This window comes from Acinonyx jubatus, chromosome B2 (assembly GCF_027475565.1).
Source record: "Acinonyx jubatus isolate Ajub_Pintada_27869175 chromosome B2, VMU_Ajub_asm_v1.0, whole genome shotgun sequence".
Classification (NCBI taxonomy): Eukaryota; Metazoa; Chordata; class Mammalia; order Carnivora; family Felidae; genus Acinonyx; species Acinonyx jubatus.
In genome coordinates, this window is record NC_069385.1 from 3,085,707 (window position 1) to 3,111,295 (window position 25,589).

Genomic DNA, 25,589 nt, shown 5'->3' on the forward strand with positions numbered 1-25,589 from the left:
AGAAGAAAGTGGTTCAATGTTTTCAGACGTTGAAAGAGAAGAACTGTCAACCCAGAATCTTATACCCAGTGAAGATATCTCTGAGGAATGAATGGGAAATTAACATGTTCAGAAGAAGAAAAATAAAGAGATTTGTCACCAGCAGACAGACCCTAAAATAATCACTAAAGACAGTTCCCTGAAAAGAAAAAGAAATAATAAAGAAGGAACTTAGGACATCAAGAAAGAAGAATGGGCACAGAAAGACAAATCTGGGTGAATATAGTAGGCTTTCCTTCTCTTCTTGAGTTTTTTAAATTATGTTTGACAGTTGAAGAAAAAAGCATAATATTGTTTCATATGGTTATAAATGGATATAAAGGAAATATTTAAGATGATTAATTCATAAGCAGTGGAGGAGAAAGAAGTTTGAAGGAGATAAGTTCTCTCTACTTCACTCAAATTAGTATAAAGGCCAGTAATGTGTATATAATGTAAGACCTAGAACAGCCACTAAAAAAGCTAAGCAAGTTTATCCACTCAACAATGCTATAGTTAAACTAGAAATCCAAAAGGGTTCAGATAATCCACAGGAAAGCAGGGAAAAGGAACCAGAGAAACAGAAAACAAGGAGAGAGCACAGAGAAAAGAAAAGTGACAGAACTAAGCCCTAATATAATGGGGCGCCTGGGTGGCTCAGTCGGTTAAGCGTCCGACTTCGGCTCAGGTCACAATCTCGCGGTCCGTGCGTTCGAGCCCCGCGTCAGGCTCTGTGCTGACAGCTCAGAGCCTGGAGCCTGTTTCAGATTCTATGTCTCCCTCTTCCTCTGACCCTCCCCTGTTCATGCTCTCTCTCTCTCTGTCTCAAAAATAAATAAATATTAAAAAAAATTTTTTTAAATAATTTCCATTAAATGTAAATGGCCTAATTACACCAATTAAGAGAGGTAGAATGAATTTATTTATTTATTTATTTATTTATTTATTTTAATTTTTTTTTGAACGTTTATTTATTTTTGAGACAGAGAGAGAGCACGAACGGGGGAGGGGCAGAGAGAGAGGGAGACACAGAATCTCAAGCAGGCTCCAGGCTCCGAGGTGTCAGCACAGAGCCCGACACGGGGCTCGAACTCACGGACTGCGAGATCGTGACCTGAGTCGAAGTCGGACGCCTAACCGACTGAGCCACCCAGGTGCCCCAAGAGAGGTAGAATGAATTTAAAACATGACCAGCTTTATGCTTTCTACAAGGAACTCATTTTAAATATTAGAATATTGGCAGCTTGAAAGTAAGAGAATGGAATAAAGGTATGTTGTGCGAAGATTAATCAAAGGAAATCAGGGGCAGTCATGATAATGATATGACATGATAATGTCCACGTAAAGTAGACATGAGCACAAAGAAAATTACCGGAGAAAGATGTTACGTTGTGATAAAGGAGTCAGTCCACCAAGAGGACCCGCAGTCCTAACATCATGAACATGCGCACATAACAGTGCAACCACACAGGCCTGGAGATTGTATTGTCAATTGTCAACGTCGGGATCTCCTGAACAAACAATTCTTTGTTTTGTCGATTTTCTCTATTGTTGTTCTGTTGTTACGTTCATTAATTTCTACTTTTATCTTTATATCTTCATAATTTCCTTGGTTCTGCTGCAAAGTATGTGGAAAAATGAATAGAAGTGAAAAGAGAAATCGAGAAATCCACGATCGTATTTGGACACCTCAGCATGATTCTATCAACACTGACAACACAGCAGACCGCAACGTCCGGAGGATCTAAGAGACCCCAACGGTGTCTTCAACCAGCGGGTTCTCATTGACGTTTGTGGAACTCGCCACCCAACAGCAGAGACTACACATTCTTTCAAGTGCCCATGGAACATGGACCAAGATAGACCGCATCCTGGGACACGAGACAAACCTCAAAAAATGTAAAAAAGTTGAAATCGTACAGAGTTCATTTTTGACCACAGTGGAATCAAACTAAAAATCAATAGCAGAAACATGACAGAAAAATCTCTGAAGCAAAAACAACACACTTGTGAAAAATCCACGGGCCAAAGAGGAAGTCTCAGTGGAAAAAATACATAGAACTGGATGAAAATGAAAATACAGCATATCAGAATTTGTGGGAAACAACGTTGTTCAGCTAAAGCAATCCAGAGAAGCAAATGTATAGCAATAAATCATCTATTAGAAAAGAAGCAAGTCTCAAATCAATAACCTAAGCTCCCACCTCAAGAACCTAAGGAATAAAGAGGAAAATAAACCCAAAGGAAGCAGAAGAAAAGAAAGAATAAAGATGAGCAAAAATTAAATTAACTTGAAAACAGAAAAATAATACAGAAAATCTCAGAAACAAAGAATTGAGTTTTTGAAGACTAATACAAACCCTAGTCAGACTGACAAAAAAATTACTAATCTCAGAAATGACACAGGATGTCACTGTAGAACCTGATGAAAGGATAACGCTATGAACAACTTTACACACATAAATTTGACAACTTGGATGAAACGGACCAAATTCTCCAAAAACCCTAACTACCATACTCAAGATGAAACAGATCATTTGATAGCCCCATAGCTATCAAAGACATTGAATTTGCCATCTTAAAACTCCCCCCAAAAGAAGTCTCCAGACCAATATTGTTCTCTGGAGAATTCTATCAATTACTTGAAGAATAATTAACATAAACTCTATATATTTTTCCCCAGGAAATAGAAAAGAACACTTTCCAACTCATTTCATGAAGCTAGTTTTAGCCTGATACCAAAAACAAAGACAGTACAAAAAAAAACCACACTACCTAACAACATCCCTTATGAATATGGACACAAAAATCCTTAACAAAATATTAGCAAGTAAAATTTAGCAAAGCATGAAGATAATATATTACAACCATGTAGGATTTCTTCTAGGCATTCAAGGCTGGTTTCGTATTTGAAAAAATCAATCAATTTATTTAATTAGCTATGTTGGCAGGTTAGAGCTTATGTGATCATATCGATCAATGCAGACAAAGCATTCATTCAACACCCATTCATGATAAAAGCTGTCAGAAAAACAGAAATAGAGGGAACTTCCTTACTAAAACTCTCTCCAAGGACCACATCATTGATATTATGCTTAATGGTGAAAAATTGAATGCTTCCCCTCAAAGTTTGGAAACAAGGCAAGAATGTCTACCCTCACCCCTCTTGTTCAACATACAGCCAACTCAATAAAGCAAGAAGAGGAAATAAAAGATATTCAGATGGGAAAGGAAGAAATAAAAGTGTCTCTGTTTGCCTTTTATAATCACTCCAAAAAATTAAGTACTTTTTAACAAAACAATGATCAGATCCGTATGCTGAAAAGTACACGATGCAGATACATAAATAAATGGGGAGACATCCACATTTATGGACTGGAAGACGTAACGTATTAAAGGTGTCAACTCTCCCCAACATGATATATAGGTATAATGTAATTTCTTTTTTTTTTTTTAAGTATATTTATTTCTTTCTGGGGATGCAGAGAGAGAGGGGGAGAAAGAATGCCAAGCCAGCTTCACGCTGTCAGCACAGTCTGACAGGGCACGATCCCACACACCGTGAGATCATGACTTCAGTCAAAATCAAGAGTCGGTCAATTTACCGACTGAGCCACCCAGATGCCCCTGTACTGCAATTTCTATTGAAATGCTGGCAAGACTTTTTTTTGCAGGTAGGAAACAATTATTTTAAAATTTAGATGGAAAGGCAAAGGAACTAAAATGGCTAAAACAAGTTTTTAAGAGAATAAAATGGGAGAAATCATTCGACCTGATTTCAAGACTTGGTATAAAGCTACAGTAATCAGGATTCTGCAGTATCTATGGAGGGACTGACACTACAACAATGGAACGGACTAAAGAACTCAGAGACAGACCCACACAAATGTCCCAGCTGATTTTAACAAAGGTTCAAGAGCAATTCAACGGAGGAAAGACAGCGATGGCACTGGAGCGATCTGCCAAGCACAGGCAGAAACAGAGAAGCCCAACCCTGGCCTCACACCGTCCACAGAAACTAACTCAAATACGTTCCTTAAAAGGAAACCGTAAATCTGGAAGACTTTTAGCAGAAAACCTACGAGAAAATAATTCAAAATATAGGCAAAGATTTCTTAAACTCGATAGCAAAAACACAATCCAGGGAAAGAAAAATCGTTACGTTGAACTTCACCAAAATTAAAGCCTTTTCCTCTGTAAAAGACCTGTTAAGAGGATGAAAAGACAAAATGCAGAGTGGAAGAAAATCTTCGCAAATCACCTATTGACCAAAGACTGATATTCCAGAATGTATAAAAATGACCGGAAACTCAACAGTAAAAAGCACAGAACCCAGTTAGAATATGAGCGAAAGACACGAAGAGACATTTTCCCAAAGGAGATACGCAGATGGCAGGTAAGTGCATGGAAGGATATTCGCTGCCGTCAGCCGTTGAGTTAATGCAAGCGAAAGCCACAAGGACGTCGCACCACACACGATCAGAATGGCTAAAATAAAAAATAGTGACAACACCAGGTGCTGACGAGGATGTGGAGGAACGAGATCACGCATACGTTGCTGCTGGGAATCTAAAATGGTGCACTGTTCTGGAAAACAGTTCGATGCAACAGTTCGATCGTAACAACTGTACGATGCAACTACCATAGGACCCAGAGAAATGAAGACTTACATCCACACCAACACTTGTACGGGATTGTTCATAGCAGCTTTATTTAGAACCGCTGACAACTGGAAACAACCAGAATGTGCTTCAGGGGGTAAGTGGTTAAACAATCCAAGCACGGGACACGTCTTAGCAATAAAAAGGCATGAACTACACACGCACACACACACACACACACATACGCACACCCACGCACACACAATAATCTGCACGAATCTCCAGAGAATTACACTAAGTGTGAAACACCACTAAGTGATTCCATTTTTATAACTTTCTTGAAATGACACAATTATAGAAATGGAGAACAGATTTGTGGTTGCCAAGGGTTACAGAGGGGGCAAGGGCAGGCGGGACATAGGCTGTAAAGCGAAAGCAGGAGGGACCCTTGTAGAGGTGGAAACATCCTGAATCTTGATTTTATCGATGTCTATAGTCTGGTTGTGGGACAGTGAACCCTAGTTTTGAAAGATGCCATCACTGGGTGAAATTGGATAAAAGTACACAGATCTCTTTGCATCCTCTTTCTTCTTTCTTTCTTTCTTTCTTTCTTTCTCTCTTTCTTTCTTGAGACAGAGAGAGCAGGCGGGGGAGGGGCAAAGAGAGAGGGAGACACAGAATCCCAAGCAGGCTCCAGGCTCTGAGCTGCTAGCACAGAACCCAAGGTGGGGCTCGAACCCACAGACCGCGAGATCATGACCTGAGCTGAGATCAAGTCAGACGCTTAACTGACCGAGCCACCCAGGTGCCCCTCTTTGCACCATTTCTTACAGCCACATGTGACTCTACAAGAATCTCAGAATGTAAAGTTTAATTAGAAAACAAATTATATATGTATAAATATATCAATTACATATGCATAAACCATGTATACGTGCCCGTATATATATGAAATGCCTTAAATACCTACTGGGAGACACCAGATCAGACTTTCATAAATGGGAAGATGCACAATATTTTTGTGTAGGAAGATTCACATAGAGATGTCAATACTCCCTAGTTAACTTTCAAAATATTATGTAATGCCAAGGGAAAAGCAGCAATTTTTTCCTGGAGCTACACAAATGATTATAAAGCTTACTTGGAAAAATAAATAAGAGGGGCACCTAGGTGGCCCGGGCAGTTAAGCATCTGACTCTTGATTTGGGCTCAGGTCACGATCTCATGGTTCATGGGTTCGAGCCCCGCATCAGGCTCTGCGTTGACAGCGTGGAGCCTGCTTGGGATTCTCTCTCTCCTTCTCCCTCTGCCCTTCTCCCACTCGCACCCTGTCTCTCTCTCTCTCTCAAAATAAATAAACAAACATTAAAAAATAAACCAGAATAACCGGGAAAATCTTGAAAATGAACATTTTAGGTGGGGGACGCGACTAAGCCTTCCGGACACGAAGACCTATTAAAAGTCTCTATAAAGCAATCAGAGTGTCATCAACGCACCATTGGAACAGAACAGAAATTCAAGACGTGCACCAAGTGCATACGGAAAGTTAGAGCGACCAATGCAGCACCTCGGAGCAGATGAGCTCTTTACGAAAGAGCTCTTCATAGGAAGATGAGCTCTTTACGAAATGATACTGAGACAAGTGGATCATCCATCCTTTGGAAAAAAGAAAAATTGGATCTACACCCCCACAGTGCACCCGGGATGGATTTCAGTGCTTCAGGTCAAAACGTCAAAAGAGAAACTGACAAGTACCTAAAGAAGTCAGCTATCCCAGACCCTTACGTACGTGGTGCTACATTTGGGGGCTCTTCCTAGCAAGGAACCTGTGGTCTGTCCCCTTTGCTAGAAGTGTGGAGTTGGGAGTCCGTTGAATGTGTCACCTGCATAAACTCAGGACTTTTCAGGTTGCTTGTGCCCAAGCAAGCAAGATTCTCACTGCCACTGCTCACTCACAACCGGTTCATGGAACCGGTTAACCAATATCCTCGTTCTTCTGAGAGACAGAACCTTCACCGAGAATAATTTCCTCTAAAGGGAAAGGATTAAAAAGAACAAAAGCGCCATTACACATTTGGCCCCTTGAACTTTATTTATTTTTATGTAAATAACAGTGATATTCCCCAACCCTGAAAAAGATTTACCAAAAAAAATTTTTTTAAGTTTATTTATTTTGAGAGAGACAGAGACAGCATGAGCGGGGGAGGGGCAGAGAGAGGGGGAGAGAGAGAATCCCAAGCGGGCTCCTCACCGTCAGCACAGAACCTGATGCAAGGCTCAAACCCATAAAACCATGAGATTGTGACCTGAGCCGAAACCAAGAGTCGGATGTTTAACCGACTGAGCCACCCAGGTGCCCCTACAAAAAATTTTTGATCTGAGACAAAGTATTTTTCTTCTGGAGAGGAGCGTCCGTGCTCAGTGGACCACGGCTGAGTTTTGTGCAGGTCTGTCTCCCTCCAGCCTACCAACTAAAAAGCGTGTCTAAATTCTGGAAAGCGGACACTTCTTCAAGGCTTTCCTCCTCCTTTGCCCCGAATGCGAGGACAGAGAGGCTCCATGATGAGCAGAAGTCTACGCGTACACCTGTTTTCCTCCTGCGTGCGTCCTGACCCAAACATGCAGTTTTTCAAGATTAAGTCAAAGGGATGAATGTGATTCTCAAATGCAATTCTAAATTATCCGTGGCAATTGTGCACGACCTCACATTCTTCCCTCTTGTGACCAAGCGATCCTAAAATAATAAGACTGGGTTTCATGCCTGCGTGTAGATGTTAGCCTTATTTCTTTATAGTGAGAGGTTGTCCACACAGATCTCAGAAGTTTCTTAACTGAAGGATCACCTGTGATGTAGAATAGGATAGGGACATATTGCATGTTATTACTTAAAAAAAATCATATATTTAATCAACTTTATTGAAGTGTGATTTACACACACTAAAGTTCACATTTTTTGAGTGTACCGTGGGTGGCTTTTTTTTTTTTAATGTTTATTTATTTTTGAGAGAGAGAGAGAGAGAGACAGAGCATGAGCAGGGGAGGGGCAGAGACAGAAGGAGAGACAGAATCAGAAGCAGGCTCCAGGCTCCGAGCTGTCAGCACAGAGCCCGACGTGGGGCTCGAACTCAGGAAAGCTGAGATCATGACCTAGGCCGAAGTCTCACGCTTAACCCACTGAGCCCCCCAGGTGCCCCTGGGCTGCGATTTCAAATCAGATGACCAGGGTTGGCTCCAAGGAGGGGGCTCAGAGGAGGAGAGGGACTGGTCAGGGGACAGAGGTGGGACAGCGTGCCCAGAGGGCCTAGGAGGGACTTTGGCTTTTACTCTGGGTCAGATGGGGAGCCGTTGCAGGGTCCCGGCAGCAGACTGGCACAGACTATTGACACGTTCACACTTAATACCCCCAAACTCCAGAACCCGCTTGAATCCTTCTGTGGGTTTTTGCCTATCGCTGTGAAGGCGACCTCGGGTGTATTTACATTGCGTTTCTTTTTCATACAGCATATTCAGCAGCTGGAATATGTCTGAAATGGTCCTGTTTCCCGAGAGGAGAGGGCCGGGCGTGTCTGTGAGGCAGGGGGGAAGGCATCACACTTTAAGGGACCCCAAGCCTGTGTCACAGGCAACAGATTTCACGGTTATTAACTGGCCCATTCGACTGAATGGAGCCTTCGACTCTTGATCTCGGGTCATGAGTTCAAGCCCCACATTGGGCATAGATACTGCTTTAAACAATGGGGAAAAAATAGGGTCATGGAAGATGTAATAAGAGGAAGATGTAATAAGATGTAATAAGATGTAAGATGAGGGGTGTCCCAAACCCAACATGACTGTGTCCTCATATAAGGGGGGGGGGGGTGGCACACGGAGGAGACGGCTGCGTGAAGCCAGAGCAGAGACCAAGAGACTTCGGGAAGAGCCCAGGGATCCAAAAGCTGGGGAGGCCAGGCAGGATCCCCCCCCCCCCCCCCCCCCCGAGGCCTTGGCAGAGAGCCTGGCCCTGGCTTTCAGACTCAAGTCTCCAGGCTGCCGGGAATGTGCTCCTGCTGTTCCCAGCCACCCGGACTGTGCCACTCTGTTTGGGGCGCTAAGGAACGAATTCGTCCCGCCGTGGCTCCTGCGCTGACTTCTGGGGCTGTGGCTGCGCGTGCCTGGGCTCAGGGGACCTCGGGGCCCCCTTGACAGCCCTTGCTGTCCACGTGCACGCCTCCTGGCCCCGCCGCCCGCGGAACTCGGTCGCCCCGGGAGCCGTCCCCCAGGCGGACGTCGCTTCTCCCCTGGACGACGGTGGCTCCGGTCGCTGGCACCACCGTGGACGCCTCTCCACCGGCGGCCACGCTCTGCTCCGGCCACCCGCCGTCCCGCCGCCCTCGCGGGCCTCCCTCCTGAGCACCAGGTACGCCCCTACCCACCCGGACGGCCACCCGCTCTGCCTTGTCGCGGGGCCAGGACTTCATCTGTCGTGTTCACCCCTGTGTCCCCGAAAGCCGAGAGCGGCGTGGCCACAGGTGAGGCGTTTCATAGGTGGGTTTGAAGGAACGAGGGGACGCCCGCGAGACAAGCCACTAGAGTTTCTCCTCGGTGCGGCTGCAGCTTCCTGCAGTGTAGCCTGTGGTTAAACAGTCCGTCTGCCTGCACCGGGCAGCACTTGGGTGCAGACAGGACAGCCACGCGACCCGGGCTGCGGGTGTGGATTTCCTCCGCGGGGAGCCTCCCCGGACCCCCCCCCCCCCCCCCCCCGGGCTTCTCCGTCCTCCCCTCCTTCCCCTTCCTCCCGCCTCCCACCGGCTTCCCCGCCCTCCCCCCTTCCCCTTCCTCCCCCCTCCCACCGGCTTCCCCGCCCTCGCCTCTTCCCCTTCCTCCCCCCTCCCCCCGGCTTCCCCGCCCTCCCCCCTTCCCCCTCCCACCGGCTTCCCCGCCCTCCCCCCTTCCCCTTCCCCCTCCCACCGGCTTCCCCGCCCTCCCCCCTTCCCCTTCCTCCCCCCTCCCACCGGCTTCCCCGCCCTCCCGCCCCCCACCCCACCAGCTTCCCCTCCCCCGGGGGGTGCTAGATAGGCTTTCTCTGGGCTCTGAACCAGCGTCCTTTCCTTATCCAGCACATGGTAAACGCGCCCCCTTTTCGGAACATGAAAGCTTTAGGGTATCTGAGAAGCACCCCTGGTGCCTGAGAGCAGGGAGTCTCCAGAGTGGCCCTCGGACCAGCAGCAAGGGTGTTCCGGGAGCACTCAGAAATGCAGAGGCTGGGCCCCACCCGGGGCCTGTGGCATCAGCAGGGGCGCCGGCCCAGTTGCGGCAGGAAGCACCCCCCCCCCCAGGTGAGGCCCACTCAAGTTGGGGAGCCCCTGCTCTCCTGGTGGCGTTAAACAAATAGAGCCACCCGAAGACTTTGAAGGAGACGTTTGCGCCTTTTACAAGACCCCCTTGATGTGGAGATAATTCCTAAATCACTCTGCCGTCCACCGGGCCCAAGTCAAGCCAGAAATTCATTCCCAGGCCCTGGGATCTCCCACCTCCCCAGCCCCGCCCCCGCCCCGCCCCCTCCCCCCCCAATAGGCACCTTGATGGGATTAAAAAATGCACCAAAAACCTTTTTGTTGACAATACTCAGCGCCAAATACCAGGGTCCTTCCAGGAGGCTCATTAACATTCTGTTAATTATGTGCATAAAATCTTGTCTGCGTCTGAGCCCAAATACACAGACTGGGGACTCAAAGAGAAACGCTTCCCACCTTTTGCCGGCTTCCTCCCGAACAGTTATTTGTTTTAAAACAACTTCCTCGGGGAATTTGCTTTCTCAAAGAAACTCCTCTCCATTTTAAAGGAAAATTACCCCCTGTTCCCCTCTCCTTAACCCGTCTCTGACAGGGAGCCCCTAATGAGTGCCCGGAGATCGCAACTGGGGTTTTCTCTCCTCTTTTCTAAGGCTGCGGGCACGGCTCCTTAAAAAAGCCTCTGAGGAAGCGTGGGGGCCACAAATGACTCACAGTCTGTGGGCCGGGTGACCCCTGAATCTCACAGGCTGAGCCTCCCCGAGGTTCTCCGCACTCAGCCTTGTCGAGGCAGGACGAGAGTCAGGTCACAAAAGCTAAGCACTTCAGGCTGTGGCGGCAAAGGCTGTGCTCTAAAACGCGTTTTTAAAATTGGCTTTTGAAGGGTGGGACACCTTTTATACAGTCTCGTTTCTCCAAGACACAGGAGAGTGAGTTTCGGACTCTGCAAACGCCTCCCCGTTTCCCCGCGCGTGCATTTAAGACATGATTCTCGTTGCACCTTCCCGGAGCCTCTCCCCGCACAGTGAGCCACACGTACAGACCAAACCTACCCGACGGGGATGTGGGGTCACTGGGCGAAAGGCAGAGGAATTGTTTCTGCCTTATCTGCTGTGCGTAAACTGCACTGATTGCCCTGAAACATAAAAAGGCCTATTTCGTAGCACCGGGAAGGTCCACACACGGACTTCGCTCATGACCCATTCACACCTTATTTAATCCTGGAGGAGAACGTAGCGGATCCATGAGACTTTATAAGGAAGGCGGACCCAGGAGGCAGGCTTCAATCGGTTCAGGAAAGGACCTGTATTTTCCAGTTAGAAGGACTCACACTAAGAGAGCTAGGGTGTTTCCGTCAAGGCAGTCAGCATTTCCACCGCGACTTGCCTTAGCCAGAGACTTAGAATGCCGTGGGAATTGTAAAGGGTGCGTGCTTTTGAGGTTTACTGTGCTACATGTGCTAAATGGCTACGCTTAAATTCGGTTTTGCTTTTTTGCGGTTTCGATTCTTCCTTCGCGTAAAGGATCTAGACTTTCTCATTTAAGACAATTAATAGATACGGGGCGCCTGGGTGGCTCGGGAGGGTGGGCGTCCGACTCTCGATTTTGGTTCGGGTCAGGTTCTCACCGTTCGTGGGATCGAGCCTCACGTTGGGCTCTGCGCTAGCAGTGCTGAGCCTGCTTGGGATTCTCTCTCTGTCCCTCCCCCACGGTCTCTCTCTCTCAAAATGAATAAATAAACATTTTTAAAAAAAAGAAAATTAGGGGCGCCCGGGTGGGTGGCTCAGTCGGTTGAGCGTCCGACTCCGGCTCAGGTCATGATCCCACCGCTTGTGATTTCGAGCCCTGCGTCAGGCTCTGTGCTGACGGCTCAGAGCCCGGAGCCTGCTTCGGATTCTGTGTCTCCCTCTCTCTCTCTGCTCCTCCCCCACCTGTGCTCTCTCTCTCTCTCTCTCCGTCTCACAAAAATAAGTAAACATTAAAAAAAAAGGAAAGTTAATAGATACGAATGTCAAGTGGACTGTTGAAATAGCAAACAAAGTATAATGCAGAGAATTTGCATGCTGAGTGGGAGGCAGGCAGGACCCAACTGCCATCCTCCTCCCCCCCCACCAGCCTCCTCACTCCCCCTAAAGTGTAGGTTCTACCTCCACGTGTTTAGGACCAGGCTTACGCGCGCACTTCCTGGTACCCCTGTCCTTGGAAGGAAATCCAAAGCCCACGTTTCCCTTTCAAGCAGCCGTTCCGTGAGTGCCATCTTACTCATCGTCAGTGTGCTGGTGAGGACCGTTGTCACTAGGCACAGTGAGTCTCTGGTCCAGAGGAAAGAGCTGCAGGAGGGCAGAGCAAGGTACGTTAGCAAGAGGGGGCACAGGCATAGGCCGATTCTCCAAGGGTGGACGTCGGGGTTCCTCTGAACGGGCTCGACGGTCATTCCTCGTGGAACCTGACGCGGCTGGCACTCTGAGCCCCAAATAAACGACACGAGCCCCGGCCCAGCTCGGCCCGCAGATTAACTGCGTTTTCCAACCTCCATCCCCAGAGAAGAACCCAGTTTGGGATGTTAGGATCCCCTGTATTAAGCCTAAAAGAGGGCAGATGGCCATCTTTCCCATTTCTGAAATGATCAACTTGCCTGTGACGCAATTGGAGCTCTGTGAACTCGCTCCCTCAGAGCTGGTCCTTACCAAGGAGATAAAATTGCTGACTTAATGAATTTGAATACAATAAATGTGAATAATTTACTTTTTAAACTTTATATTTTTTTTCTTCACGGTACGTGCCCTCTTTAATCCCCATCCCCTACTTCGCCCCCACCCACCTCCCCTCTGGTGACCATCAGTGTGTTCTCTATAGTTAAGAATCTGTTTCCCAGCTTGCCTCTCTCTCTCTCTCTCTCTCTTTTTTCCTTTGCTCATTTGTTTCTTAAATTCCACAGAGAGTGAAATCATACGGTATTTGGCTGTCTCTGACTTGTTTCACTTGGCATGATACTCTCTGGGTCCACTCACGTCGTTGCAAATGGCGAGATTTCATTCTTTTTCATGGCTAAGTAATATTCCATTTATGTATATACCACATTGTCCTCATTCTTCAGTTGATGGACACTTGGGGTGCTCCCATAGTTTGGCTATTGTAAACAATGCTGCAGTAAACATAGGGGTGCACATATCCCTATTTCTGTATTTTTTTTTTGTAATTCATATTTTTGTATTTTTTTTTTTTTTGTAAATACCCAATAGTACAAACACTGGGTGGTAGGTAAGTTCTATTTTTAACTTTTCGAAGGACCTCCATACTGTTTTCCACAGTGGCTGCACTAATTTGCATTCCCGCCAACAGGGCAAGAGGCTTCCTTTTTTTCCACATCCTCGCCAACACCTGTGGTTCCTTGTGTTTTTGATTTTAGCCATTTGACAGGTGTGAAGTGATAGCTCACTGTGGCTTTGGTTTGCAGTTCCCTGATGATCAGTGGGGTTGAGCATCTTTTCATGTGTCGGTTGGCCATCTGGATGTCTTTGAAGATATGTCTTCTCATAGCTTCTGTCCATTTTTTTTAATCGGAGTATTTGTTTTTTGGATATTGAGCTGTGCCAGTTCTTTATATATTTTGGACCGAACTCTTTCTTGCGTATGTCATTTGCAAATATCTTCTCCCATCCGGTAGATCGCCTTTTAAGTTTTGTTGATTATTTCCCTCACTGTACAGAAGCTTTTTATTTTGATGTAATCCCAACAGTTTATCTTTGCTCTTGCTTCCCTTGCCTCGGGAGACATGTCTAGAAAAATGTTGCTATGGCCAATGTCAGGGACCTTACTACAGCCTGTGCCCTCTTCTAGGATTTTTATCGTTTCAGGTCTCATATTTAGGCCTTCAATCCATTTCGAATTTATTTTTGCGCATAGTGAGGGGAAGTGGTCCATTTCCATTCTTTTGCGTGTGGCCGTCTAGTCTTTCCAACGCCATTTGTTGAAGACACTGTCCTTTTCCCATTGGATATTCATTCCTCCTTTGTCGAGGATTAATTGGCCATATCGTTGTGGATCTATTTCTGGGTTTTCTAGTCTCTTCCATTGATCTGTGTGTCTATTTTTATGCTAGTACTGTACTGTTTTAATTACTACCACTTTGAAACATAACTTGAAATCTGGAATTGTGATACCTCCGGTTTTTCCTTTTTCAAGATCGCTTTGGTTATTCGAGGCCTTTTGTGGTCCCATACGAATTTTAGGACTGTTTGTTCTAGTTTTGAAACACGCCGTTGGTATTTTGATCGGGAGAGCAATAAATTCGTAGATTGCATAGTGAGCACTGGGTGGCGTATGTAAGTGACGAATCACTAAATTCTACTCCTGAAACCAATACTACACTACACGTTAACTAACTAGAATTTAAATAAAAATTTAAAAGAGAAAAAAAAATGCGTAGATTGCCTTGGGTAGTATAGACATTTTAACAGTATTTGTTCTTTCAACCCATGAACGTGGACTGTTTTTCTATTTCTTTGCATCATCTTGAGTTTTTTTCATCAGCGTCTTATAGTTTGGGGAGTACAGGTCTTTCCCCCTTTTGAGTACGTTTATTTCTAGATATTGTATTGCTTTGGGTGCACTTGTAAATGGGATTATTTTCTTAATTTCACTTTCTGCTGCTTCATAATTAGTGTATAGAAATGCAGCAGACGTCTGCACCTGATTTTGTATCCTGCAACTTTACTGAATTCTTTGATCAGTTCTAGTAGTTTGTTGGGTCTTCTATATGGAGCATCATGTCATCTGCAAATAGTGAATGTTTTAATTTTTCCTTACCAGTTTGGATGCATTTTATTTCTTTTTATTGTCTGATTACTGTGGCTGGGACTCCCAGTATTATGTTACAAAACAGTGGTGAAAATGGACATCCTTGCCTCGTTCCGGACCTGAGGGGAAGAGCTCTCAATTTTTAACCATTGAGCTCCATGACGTTAGCCATGGGTTTCTCATATATGGCCTTTATTATGTTGAAGTATGTTCCCTCCAAGTCTACTTTGTTGAGGGTTATCGTGAATGGATGTTGTTAATGAACTGAGACAGGAATGAAAGCATTAGCATTTGGCAGATTTGGGTGGGCTCAGAAAATATCATTATTTTCAGCAAACATTTTTCCAGGTGGGCATTGTTCTATTAATAATTATACCTCAGAGTATTAATATCAAATAATCAATTAAAAATACATTTTAGTCATGGAAAAATGATTACAATTAATTATTTTTGATACAAGAAATCATTTAGTGGTTTTCAGAATAATAGAAAATTGTATTTCATTTGCTACTTGGCATACATATGCTTTGCACAATAAATATTGGTTTCGTGGGCTTTGCTTACAAAGCACCAAAAATAACTGATTATATGATCAAAATGGAGCTTTAAAAAAAATGTTTATTTACTTTTGACAGAGAGAGAGTGCAAGTGGAAGGGGGCAGAGAGGGGGACAGAGGATCTGAACGGGCTCTGTGCTGAGAGCAGAGAGCCCCATGTGGGGCCTGAACCCACGAACCATGTGATCATGCCTTGGGCCGAAGTCAGATGCTTAACGAACTGAGCCACCCAGGCGCCCCGCAAAATGGTGTTTTATGTCAAGGAATCTAGTATGCAATTTCCTGTGAACTTGAACCTGGTGGAGAAGACTGCATCATGAAAAGTTACATTATAACCACAGAGTAATCAGAATCGAACGAGAGAATCCATTTCAGTATGCGAGCACCATTTTTTCCGTTCCTCAAGCAGAGTGCTATCTGCTAGTCGCAGTTTCTTTAAATCTACTTTGCACAAATGAATGCATGAGATGTGTATGTATGCATGCGTCTGTGTATGTGCATCTTTTAAAATCACACTACCAAGAAAAATCAAGATCAACTCGAGAAATCCTAGCACTCATGCATTACTCAGGCATGTGTAATGGCATCTCTTCTAAATATGACTTAACTACCCAGCACTTCCTGCCGTTTGGAACTTTGCTGAGAACAGCAACTGAGCCAAATGACCTTAGAGAATCGAAACACATGTCACAGAGCCCGTGTGCTACGTACTCATAATTACTGACATATTGATAAAGCTGTAACAGCCACAAACACTTAGAGAGGATTTAGCGTGGCCAGCCCACCTCCGCGTACTTTGTCTGTATCAACGAACATGGCTCTTGAAAAAACCACAGAACCTAGGCCCTGTTGTTTCCGAGTCCATTCCACAAGCAAGGAAAACCTCTCTCTCTCAAAATAAATAAAATAAAAAATAAATAAAGTCCTGTGGCTTGTAAGTGGCAACGCTGGAATTTGAGGCTAGATTCTGGCTGCCGCACACACCCTTTGACCTTTCAGCCTTTCGAATGACCCTTTGTTATGAAGGCATTCATGGAAACTCATGCATTTTCCTTGTGGGCAGGATAAACATTCATCTGGACTTTATGGAGAAGTTTAATTGTCTACACAGTTGGCCAAGTATCTGATTCTTTTGTTCTTGTTGCTTATCAAATATGGTCATTATGGGGCGCCTGGGTGGCTCAGTTGGTTAAGCGTCCAGCTCTTGGTTTCAGCTCAGGTCGTGATCGTGCAACTTGTGAGTTTGAGCCCCACAGTGGGCTCTTTGCTGACAGCCCAGAGCCTGCTTGGGATTCTCTGTCTCCCTCTCTCTCTGCTTCTCCACCTCTCTCTGTCTCTTTTAAAAACAGTACTAAAATATGGTCAATTTACACATTTTTTACACTCTTTATTTTTTTTTGAATGTCTATTTATTTTTGAGAGAGAGGGAGAGCGCGAGAGTGTGAAGAGGGAGGGGCAGAGAGAGAGGGAGAGAAAACATACAAAGCAGGTTCCCGGCTGTCAGTGCAGAGCCGGATGCGGGGTTCAAACCCACGAACCGTGAGATCACGACCTGAGCCGAAATCAAGAGTCAGACGCTCAACCAACGGAGCCACCTGGGTGCCCCCGGAAGATTTACTTCTCAGATTTTTAGAGTACAAAGGGGCCTCATAAACTGCTGTTTGCTTTTAATTTACACCCATGGCCTGAAGGAATGGGACACACACACACACACACACACTCACAGCTTTTTTTTTTTTTTTTAATACCAAACCCAATTGAGTGTTTAGGACATGACATGAAATCATAGCTCATTCAACATGTATTTATATCCTCAGCACCACCCGTCAGGATGCAGTGTAGCATAGCTTGCTCTGTGGACTACCCAGGGAGCAAGCAGGGGATGGGGGTGCGGGGCTGGGGAGGCGGGGGCCTGTGTCCGCTCTACCGGGTAAGCTGTCGTTGCCCTTTCCATCCACAGACATGAACCATGAAGCCCAGAGAGGTCAGGGAACCTCCCAGAAACCCAACTGGAAAGCACCGGGGCTGGGAGTTGGGCTCTGGAAGTCTGGTGGCAGGAACCCAGCCCAGTGAGGGGCAGAGGCACATCGACAGGTATATTCTCTAAAGTGTGGGAACACGGAGGTGCGTGAGTGATCTTTTGGCGGAAGTACAGGCGTCCCCACAAGACAGCTGGTATGACTCCGGGAACCTCGCCTCTGGGACTCTAGGTTGATAAACGGTAACGTTTAAACAACACGGAGGAAAAAGTGCTGTAAGCGTCCTGGGGTTCACTGCGTCGGCTCTGAGGCTCCCAGGAAGTGACCACAAACCGAGCAGCTGACACAGAATTTATTCCGTCACAGCTCTGGAGTCCAGAAGTCTGAAATCAGACTGTCAACCTCTCCCGATGGCAAACGATGCAAAACTTGAGTCATCAGGGTCAAGAGAAAAAGCCGAGGACATGCCTGCACAACGTCCGCACGATGCCTCACAAAGATCCCAAGGTCGGGGAGTCCGGTCACACAGGGCCTTTTCAAAACAGTCAAGGTGAGCCTCAGATCCTGTTGGTCAACCCTGGCGCCTCCATGGAGATTCAGAGCATGCCCCAGGGTCATCTTAGCAGGATCCAGAGGCAGAGAAGGGTCATCTCAAAAAGACCTGTGGGTGAGGTCTTTGTTTCATGAAATGGGTCCCATCGAAATCCACGGGAGACACACGAAGTTTTGACAAAATTGCTTCTGCAGAAACCCTGCCAGCCTGGCCAGAAAGGAGGCCGTCAGACCCCCGGGCCCCCAAACCCTATTGTCAGAAAGCAGGCTGAGAAAACCACTCAGCTGCAAACATGTGGCGCCTTTTGTTTCCAAGCAAGGAAGACTCAGAAAGTGCAGCCAAGGGCCCGGATTGGTGAAACCGCAAGCGTCATTCCCGTGCCTCGAACCGTCATCAAGGGACTTCCAACCGCACCCGTCTGGATTCTGAGACCCCTTTGAGCCTTCCATTTTCTCTCTTCTGGAGCAGAACTGTCTGTGGCTGTTTTCCGCTGCCTGTCCCACCAGTGCACGCTCGGTGTGTTGGGAGCGGATAATTCTTCTCTTTGGTTCACAGGTCCGAGGATGGGCAGAAGTTGAGCCCCGGGAACTGAGCTTAATGATTAGACCCAGGAGCCTAATAATGAGATTTTGAAATCTGAGCTGATGTCATGAAGAGAAGAGAATCTTGGGAACTTTGGGAGGTGCCGAATGTCTTTTGCCCATGGGAAGCACGACGACACAAGAGCCAGACGGCAGACGACGGCAGGTGGACTCCCAAGGTGGCCCCCGTGATTCTTGCCTCCTGATATTTATGCCTGTGTGTAATCCCCTACCCTGAATTGCAAAGCAAGACCTGTGACTTGCTCCTAAACAATGGCACATGGCAACAGTGACGGAGGCCACCCTGGGATCCTGCAGCATCATATAAGCCTTCATCCCACTAGTAACTCACTCTCTCTCTCTAATGTTTTTAATGTTTATTTATCTGTGAGAGAAAGAGAAACGTCACAAGCGGGGGAGGGGCAGAGAGCCAGAGGGAGACACAGAATCTGAGTCAGGCTCCGGGCTCCAAGCCATCAGCACAGAGCCCAATGCGGGGCTCGAACCCATGAACTGCCAGATCGTAACCTGAGCCGAAGTCGGACGCTCCACCGACTGAGCCACCCGGGCGCCCCTCTCCCTCCCTTTGTTGACTTTGAGGAAGCCAGCTGCCATAAATCCCGTGACAGAAAGGAACTGACTTCTGCCAACATCCTCGTGAGCAGGGGTGCACACGCTTCCCCAGTCGGACCTCCAGATGAGGGTGCAGCCTGGTCAACACCTTGACTGCAACCTCGAGACTATAAGCAGAGTCCCCAGCTAACCCATTTCTACATTTCTGGCTCACAGGCACCGTGTGGTTGTAAATGTGTGTCGTTTGAAGCGGCTACAGCTGTGGTGCTTTGTTACACAGCAATAGATAACTAATGCATGCCATTTATTCCATTTATTCCACTGACACGAGTTAAGAGTTGTGATGCCGATACATAAAGATGTTAATGGCCACATGGTTATCGGTCGGCATCATTTTTATTAATCTGAGCATATCTGTAGAGTATTGATAGCCTAGTCCATTCATGAAATAGATAAAAGTCACGACTGTTTTTAAAAGTCACTTATTTTGATAGAGAGTGAGCAAGCGTGAGCCAGGGAAGGGCAGAGAGAAGGAGAGAGAGAATCCCAAGCGGGCTCTGCACTGTTAACACAGAGCCCCACGTGGGGCTTGATCTCATGAGCATGAGATCATGATGACCTGAGCTGAAATCAAGAATCAAACGCTTAACCGAGCCACCCAGGTGCCACCTAAGTTACGATTTGTAAACAATTTTGCACACAATACCAGCTCCTCTATATAATTAGCCCTCAAATTAGTTGACACAATTAGTAGATAAAACTTTAAGACCCAAGGGGTGCAAAAGGATTATTTAAATCCACTGATTTCCCACCATTTACCAGGCTGCTCTGGGCACTTTACAGACTCCAGCTTCTTACCCTCAGGACGATGCTGGAAGGAAGCTGTCTTCAGTAAATCTAGTTTCCACCGGGAAAACTCAGGATTGGAGAGATTAAGCAACTTGCCCAAAGGACGGAGCTTGGATTTGAGCCCGAGTTAGACTGACCCCAAACGTTTATGTCCTTTTCATATATTATGCTGCTTATTTTTCACGTTTTTAAACGCCAAAGGTAGGAGATTCTTTTCCCGCGGTTTTATTCATTTACTTTTACCAGTACGTTTTTTAAAGGAAGATGTTTAAATGGTTTTAAACGTTCGTAAATATGCTGAACACACGAGGTAGTGGAATCGCAAGCATTTTCCTTTATTCTTTCACCAAACGGTTTTGAGCATCTTTTATTAAATGCCATGCAAATACAAAATAAGTAATTTTAATTTTGCTAGTTGTCAGCCACATTCTTTCACTTTATTCCTTCCATAAATATTTGCATCACAAAAGATATTGCATTCTGTATTTATTCTGGATGTGAAAGAGCCGCAATTAATGTTTACCAAGCACTTCACAGATGTTAAAGTATAATTTTCAAAAACTTAAAACCATAGTTCCCGCACAAGCAAAAAATGAACATGTAGAAAAGACCAATGAAGCTAAGAATTGGTTCTTGGTAAAAATAAACAAAATCGGCAAAAAAAAAAAAATTTACTGGAGAGAGGACTCAAATAAAATCAAACGAAAGAAGAGACATTATGACTGATGCCACAAAGATACAAAGGATCACAAGAGACGACTATGAACAATTACACTCCAAGAAATTGGCCAAACTAGAAGGAATGGATGAATTCCTAGAAACACACCATGTTGAATGACTGAATCATGACGCAATAGAAAATCTGAAGAGATGAATTACTAGTAAGGAGATTGGATCATTAATCAAAAACCTCCCGACAAAATCCGGGACGAGATGGCTTCACTGGTGAATTCTACCAAACATTCAAAGAAGAAATAATACCAGTCCTTCTAAAACTCTGCTGAAAACCAGAAGAAGAAGGAACTTTTCTAAGCTAATTTTACCAGACCACCATTACCCTGTTACGAAAACGAGACGAAGAGACCACAAGAATAGAAATGTACAGGCCGCTATCTCTGATGAAAATATATGCAAAACTCCTCAATAAAACATTAGCAAATTGATGGGGCCCCTGGGTGGCTCAGTCGGTTGTGCGTAAATAAGGCCGGGGTGGGGTGGGTAGAAGTCAGAGGCTGAAGGTATAAGGCAGGAGGAGGGCACACCGGTTCCCGGAGGGTGTGACTGTTTCCCTTGAGCTCTGGCTTTATGACTTTTAAAGTGAAGGGGCGCCCTGGTGGTTTAGTCTGTTAGGCGTCCGACTTCAGTTCAGGTCATGATCTCACAGTTCATGGGTTCGAGCCCCGCCTCGGGCTCTGTGCTGACAGCTCAGAGCCTGGAGCCTGCTTCGGATTCTGTGTCTCCTTCTCTTTCTGCCCCTCCGTCGCTCACACTCTGTCTCTCTCTGTCTCCCAAAAATAAATAAAGGTTAAAAAAAATTTTTTTTGAATATGAACAAATTGAATTCAACGATGTATTAAAAGGACCATATACTGGGATCGAGTGGGATTTTCCCCAGGAATGCAAGGATGGCTCGCTATTTGCACATTGGTCAATGCGATCCACCACATTAACAAAAGGAAGGATAAAAGTCGTATGAACCTCTCAATAAATGCAAAAAAAGCATTTGACAAAATTGAACATCCATTTATGATAAAAAAACCTCTCAACAAGTGGATATAGAAAGAACATTTCTCAACATAATGAAGGTCTCATAGGACAAGCCACAGCCACACGGTGCTCCATGATGAAGAGCTGAAGGCTTTTGCTCTAAGATCTGGAGCAAGACAAGCCTACCCACTCTTGCCATTTTTATTCAACACAGTATTAGAAGTTTTAGCCAGAACAATTAGGCAAGAAAAAGAAATAAGAGGCACCCAAATTGGAAACGAAGAAATAAAACTTTCACTATTTGCAGATGATATAATATTGTATTTCGAAAGCCTAGACTCCACCGAAAAACTTACAGGCTTATAAAAGAATTCAGTAAAACTGCACGATACAAAATCAATGCACAAAAATCGGCTGCTTTTCTATATGCTAATAACAAACTCTCAGGAAGAGACATTAAGAAAATTATCCCATTCACAATTGCATCAAAAAGAATCAAATACTTAGGAATAAATTTAACTAAGGAGGTGAAAGCCTTCTACATTGAGACCTACAAGATATTAATAAGAGACACTGAAAAAGACACCAATAGATGGGAAGCTATACCCTGCTCACGGATTGGACTATTGCTAAAATGTCCACACTACCCCAAGCAATCTACAGATTCAATCCAACCCCTATCAAAATACCAATGGCATTTTTTCTAGAAAGAGAACAAACCATTCTAAAATTTGCGTGGAACCATAAAAGACTCCTAGCAGCCAAAGCCATCTTGGATAATTTGTCATGGTTTAAGAATATCTCTAAGGCAATTTTATATTTATAGATTTCTTTCTGTGTTCCTAGGGGAAATATTCTCCCAAAACACTGATTTGAAAGAAAGGGCCAAATTTGATGATCAAGTCTGGTGTGCCTGGTATGTAGATACTATAATTTATGACTACAGAGATTTAAAATTCCCCACAGTAATGAGATTCCCGCTGCCACGGTGGTTCCATGACTTGAAGCTCCTTCCTCAGTCCATGGTGAGCAGTGGAGAATAATAAGGTGTAAAGTTTGGGGTCTTAGGGAGGAGACCTCAGTGGGTCTGGTGCTGTACATCCTGGGAAATCAATGCAAATGAGCTATTACCCAAGAAAAAGGAAAATCTTCCGAGGGCACTCAGGTTTGTGTAAGGAAAATTCTCCTCGGACACCTCCATTCTTCTGAGAGGTGTCACTCGTTCACAATGAAAGAGAAAAAGGAACAGTAAACACACTTGCTATACATCTAAAGAAAGAAGAGACTGCAGAAAGTTGCAAAAATTTTTTTTTCCACGGTGGTGGTTATTCTCTTTGGGACTAGGCTTATTCAAACATAATTACCAACGGAAGTGGGTCAAGTTGAAATTTCTGTGAAGCCGGCTTGGGGTGGATTGGACGGAAGAGGGGTCAATTGCTTTTTACTTTAAGCCTTCTGAAAAATGTGATTTAAAAACAAACAAACAAACAAACAAAAAACCCATGCCCGTATGTTAATGTGATATTTTACAACAAAATTACGAAGGAATCTAAAATTTTAGATTCAGAAGGCACTGAAGGCACCCTCTAATCCAACTCATTTTATAGAGAGGTTTTAGTGTTAGGATCAGAGATGTTGGGTTTAAAACTAAAAATAATGAACAAGCTATGCAGAGAACATATATATATTCCAGTCCAAATTCCTGTGTTTCCAGTTAAAACCAATGCAATAGCGTGATAGCATTATTAAAGCTTAGTTCAAGGAATTCTAACTCAACACCCAGGCACAACACAGGAAATTTAACCATGAGAATATATTTGAATTAATTTTCACTGACAAAGGCAAACCGAAAGAGGCGGCAAGACTCAACTCAGAAGACAGAACGCCTCCAGCGGACAGAGGGCCCCGCACCCAAGTTTCTTTTAGGATCATCGGAGATGATCTGCTGTTGTCTCCTTCAACTTCACCAATGTCTACACCGCCAGGCGACCTATGGAGATGTATTTATGATTAAATATAGTCTCTTCTCAGAAAGGGAGCACCGTATGTAAAGGCATCATCAAGAAAGAATGCCCAAGTCTTGGGGAAGGCCTAGCGATTCTTGCTTGTCCAAGCATCTGGAGCCGGCTTTCTGAAATGAAATTTACCCTAAGCCACTTTCCCACTGGCTTTCTAAAATGCTTAAAGTAAACAAGCTGGAAAGGCACGACTCTGCCGCTCTTGGAGGGCTCGGCAGGGGTCCCGAAGTTCATAAGCCCTTCTCTGTGGGTGGTCGCCCCCCCCTGGCTTCCCGCCGAGGCCCAGGCACCCAGGCCCGGGGCGCACGCGGCCTCCGGGTGTCGCTGCTGCCGGGGCCTCGGCCCAGGAGGTGGCCGCGGGCCGCGCGCCGGCGGCGCCACCTGCCCCAGGGGCACTTGTCGAATCGGGACCCACCCGTCCGGAGAGAGCACTGTCGCTGCCAACATGAAAGCCGGCGACACGGTAGCTTAAACAGTCCAGACAGAAAACTCGCCGCGGGACGATTAACTCGCTCGGCAAACCGCTGCGACCTGGGAACATTATTTTCTCGAGACTCGTTTAAGCTTTACGGGAGCACAGAGGCACATCTGGTCGCTCGACAGAGTTGACTTTTACGAGAAGCTAGTCGGCCGGACTGCGTGGAAAGCGGCTCGATACTCACATCTTGGCGCTCGCACGCGGCCGCTGAAGGGCAGACGTGAGAATGTGCAAGATCACAGAATCCCGGTTTTCTCTCGGCCCCTGGAGTCTTCTCACCGCCAAGCCAGTAATTGCGGCTTCTGATGGCACGACCGCGGGGGACAGAGGGGCCCAGCAGGTTTACGGCCTGCCAGCGGGGCTCCGGGCGGGTCGGGGCCCCCGCGGCGCGCTCATTAGCGCCCACTCTCCTTAATGGCTTCCTGTGGCTGGGTGTTTACTTGTCATTTGTTGTCGCCTTTGTCTCCCCGCCACGGAACCGCAGGCCGACGGGGCTTTTCTTTCCTGCCCCGCGGCTCGCTCCTGGGGGCGAACAGGCGCCCCCGAGACCCCCCGCCCCGCGCCCCGCGCCCCGCAGACACCTCCCCCTCACGGCCCCCTCGCGTACACCCCACCCTCCCCGCGCACAGCCGCCCCCCTGCCCCGGCCCGCTGCGTGCACCCCGCCCCCCAGGCATCCCACGCACCGCAAACAGCCCTGTCTCGCCGCCCCCAGCCTGCACCCCACGAACCGCCCCTCCCCTTGCACCCCGCTCCCCCACGCCTCCCACACACCCCGAACACCCACCCCCCGCCTCACCGCCCCCCTGCGCGTCCCGCAGGGGGCGCCACTGCGCACGGCGCCTCCCCGCCCGCACTGCCCCTTCCGCCCGTCGTCCCCCATTCGCTCCACGCTCCGCGAATAGCTCCACTGCCCCGCCCCCGTGCATGGACCCCAGCGGCGCCACCCCACCTGCTCCGCGCGCCCCGTGTCCCCACGCGCACCCCGCGCACGCGAACCCCGCGCTCCAGCGCCTACCCGGAGGACCGGGGAGCAGCCGGGCTGGAAGCGGGGCTGAGCAGCCCCGGACGGGCGCTCCCGCTCCCGCTGCCGCAGTGTCCCGGTTCGCACGTGCCTCGCCGTCAGAACGACCCGGGAATCGGGGGCCCCGGACCCCGCAGCCCCTCCGCCCCGCGTAGGGGAGCACGGTGCCAGGGCCTGTCAGCCGCTCAGGGACACGTGAATCGCCGACAGCGGGACAGAGGGAAGACCCAAACACCGCGCCCCCCCTCCCCCAAGCCCCTACGCTTCCCCGAGGGGCCGCTGTCCTTGCAGAGCAGGGACTAGCGGTGGCGGGCACCGCGGACCTCGGTGCACCCCAGCGCCCCGAGCGGAGCCGGGACAGCAGCCGGGGGACGAGCGCCCTTCCCGCCAAGGCCGGGCGGGGGAGGGGGACCTCCCTGGGGCCCCCAGCCTCCAGGAGGCTGACCTCGTGAGGAATCGCTCTAGAAATTGCACGGAAACACGGTCTGATTAGTGCCGACGCCGTGACCTTTGCGTCGTCCGCACAGCACCCCCCCCCCCCCTGACCTCGGCGGCGCCCCGTGCTGCCCGATTCCATTCTCC

At 47.0% G+C, this 25,589-nt stretch overlaps 1 long non-coding RNA gene across 1 annotated transcript; it reads right to left on the reverse strand.

Moving 5' to 3' along the window:
* Window positions 1-20,095: 20,095 nt before the first annotated feature.
* LOC128315453 (uncharacterized) lies at window positions 20,096-24,531 on the reverse strand. Its single transcript, XR_008298214.1, has 3 exons — window positions 24,169-24,531; window positions 23,400-23,478; window positions 20,096-21,282 (listed from the first exon to the last, which is right to left on the reverse strand). It is a non-coding gene; the product is annotated as an uncharacterized LOC128315453 (long non-coding RNA).
* Between the last annotated feature and the right edge of the window lie 1,058 nt (window positions 24,532-25,589).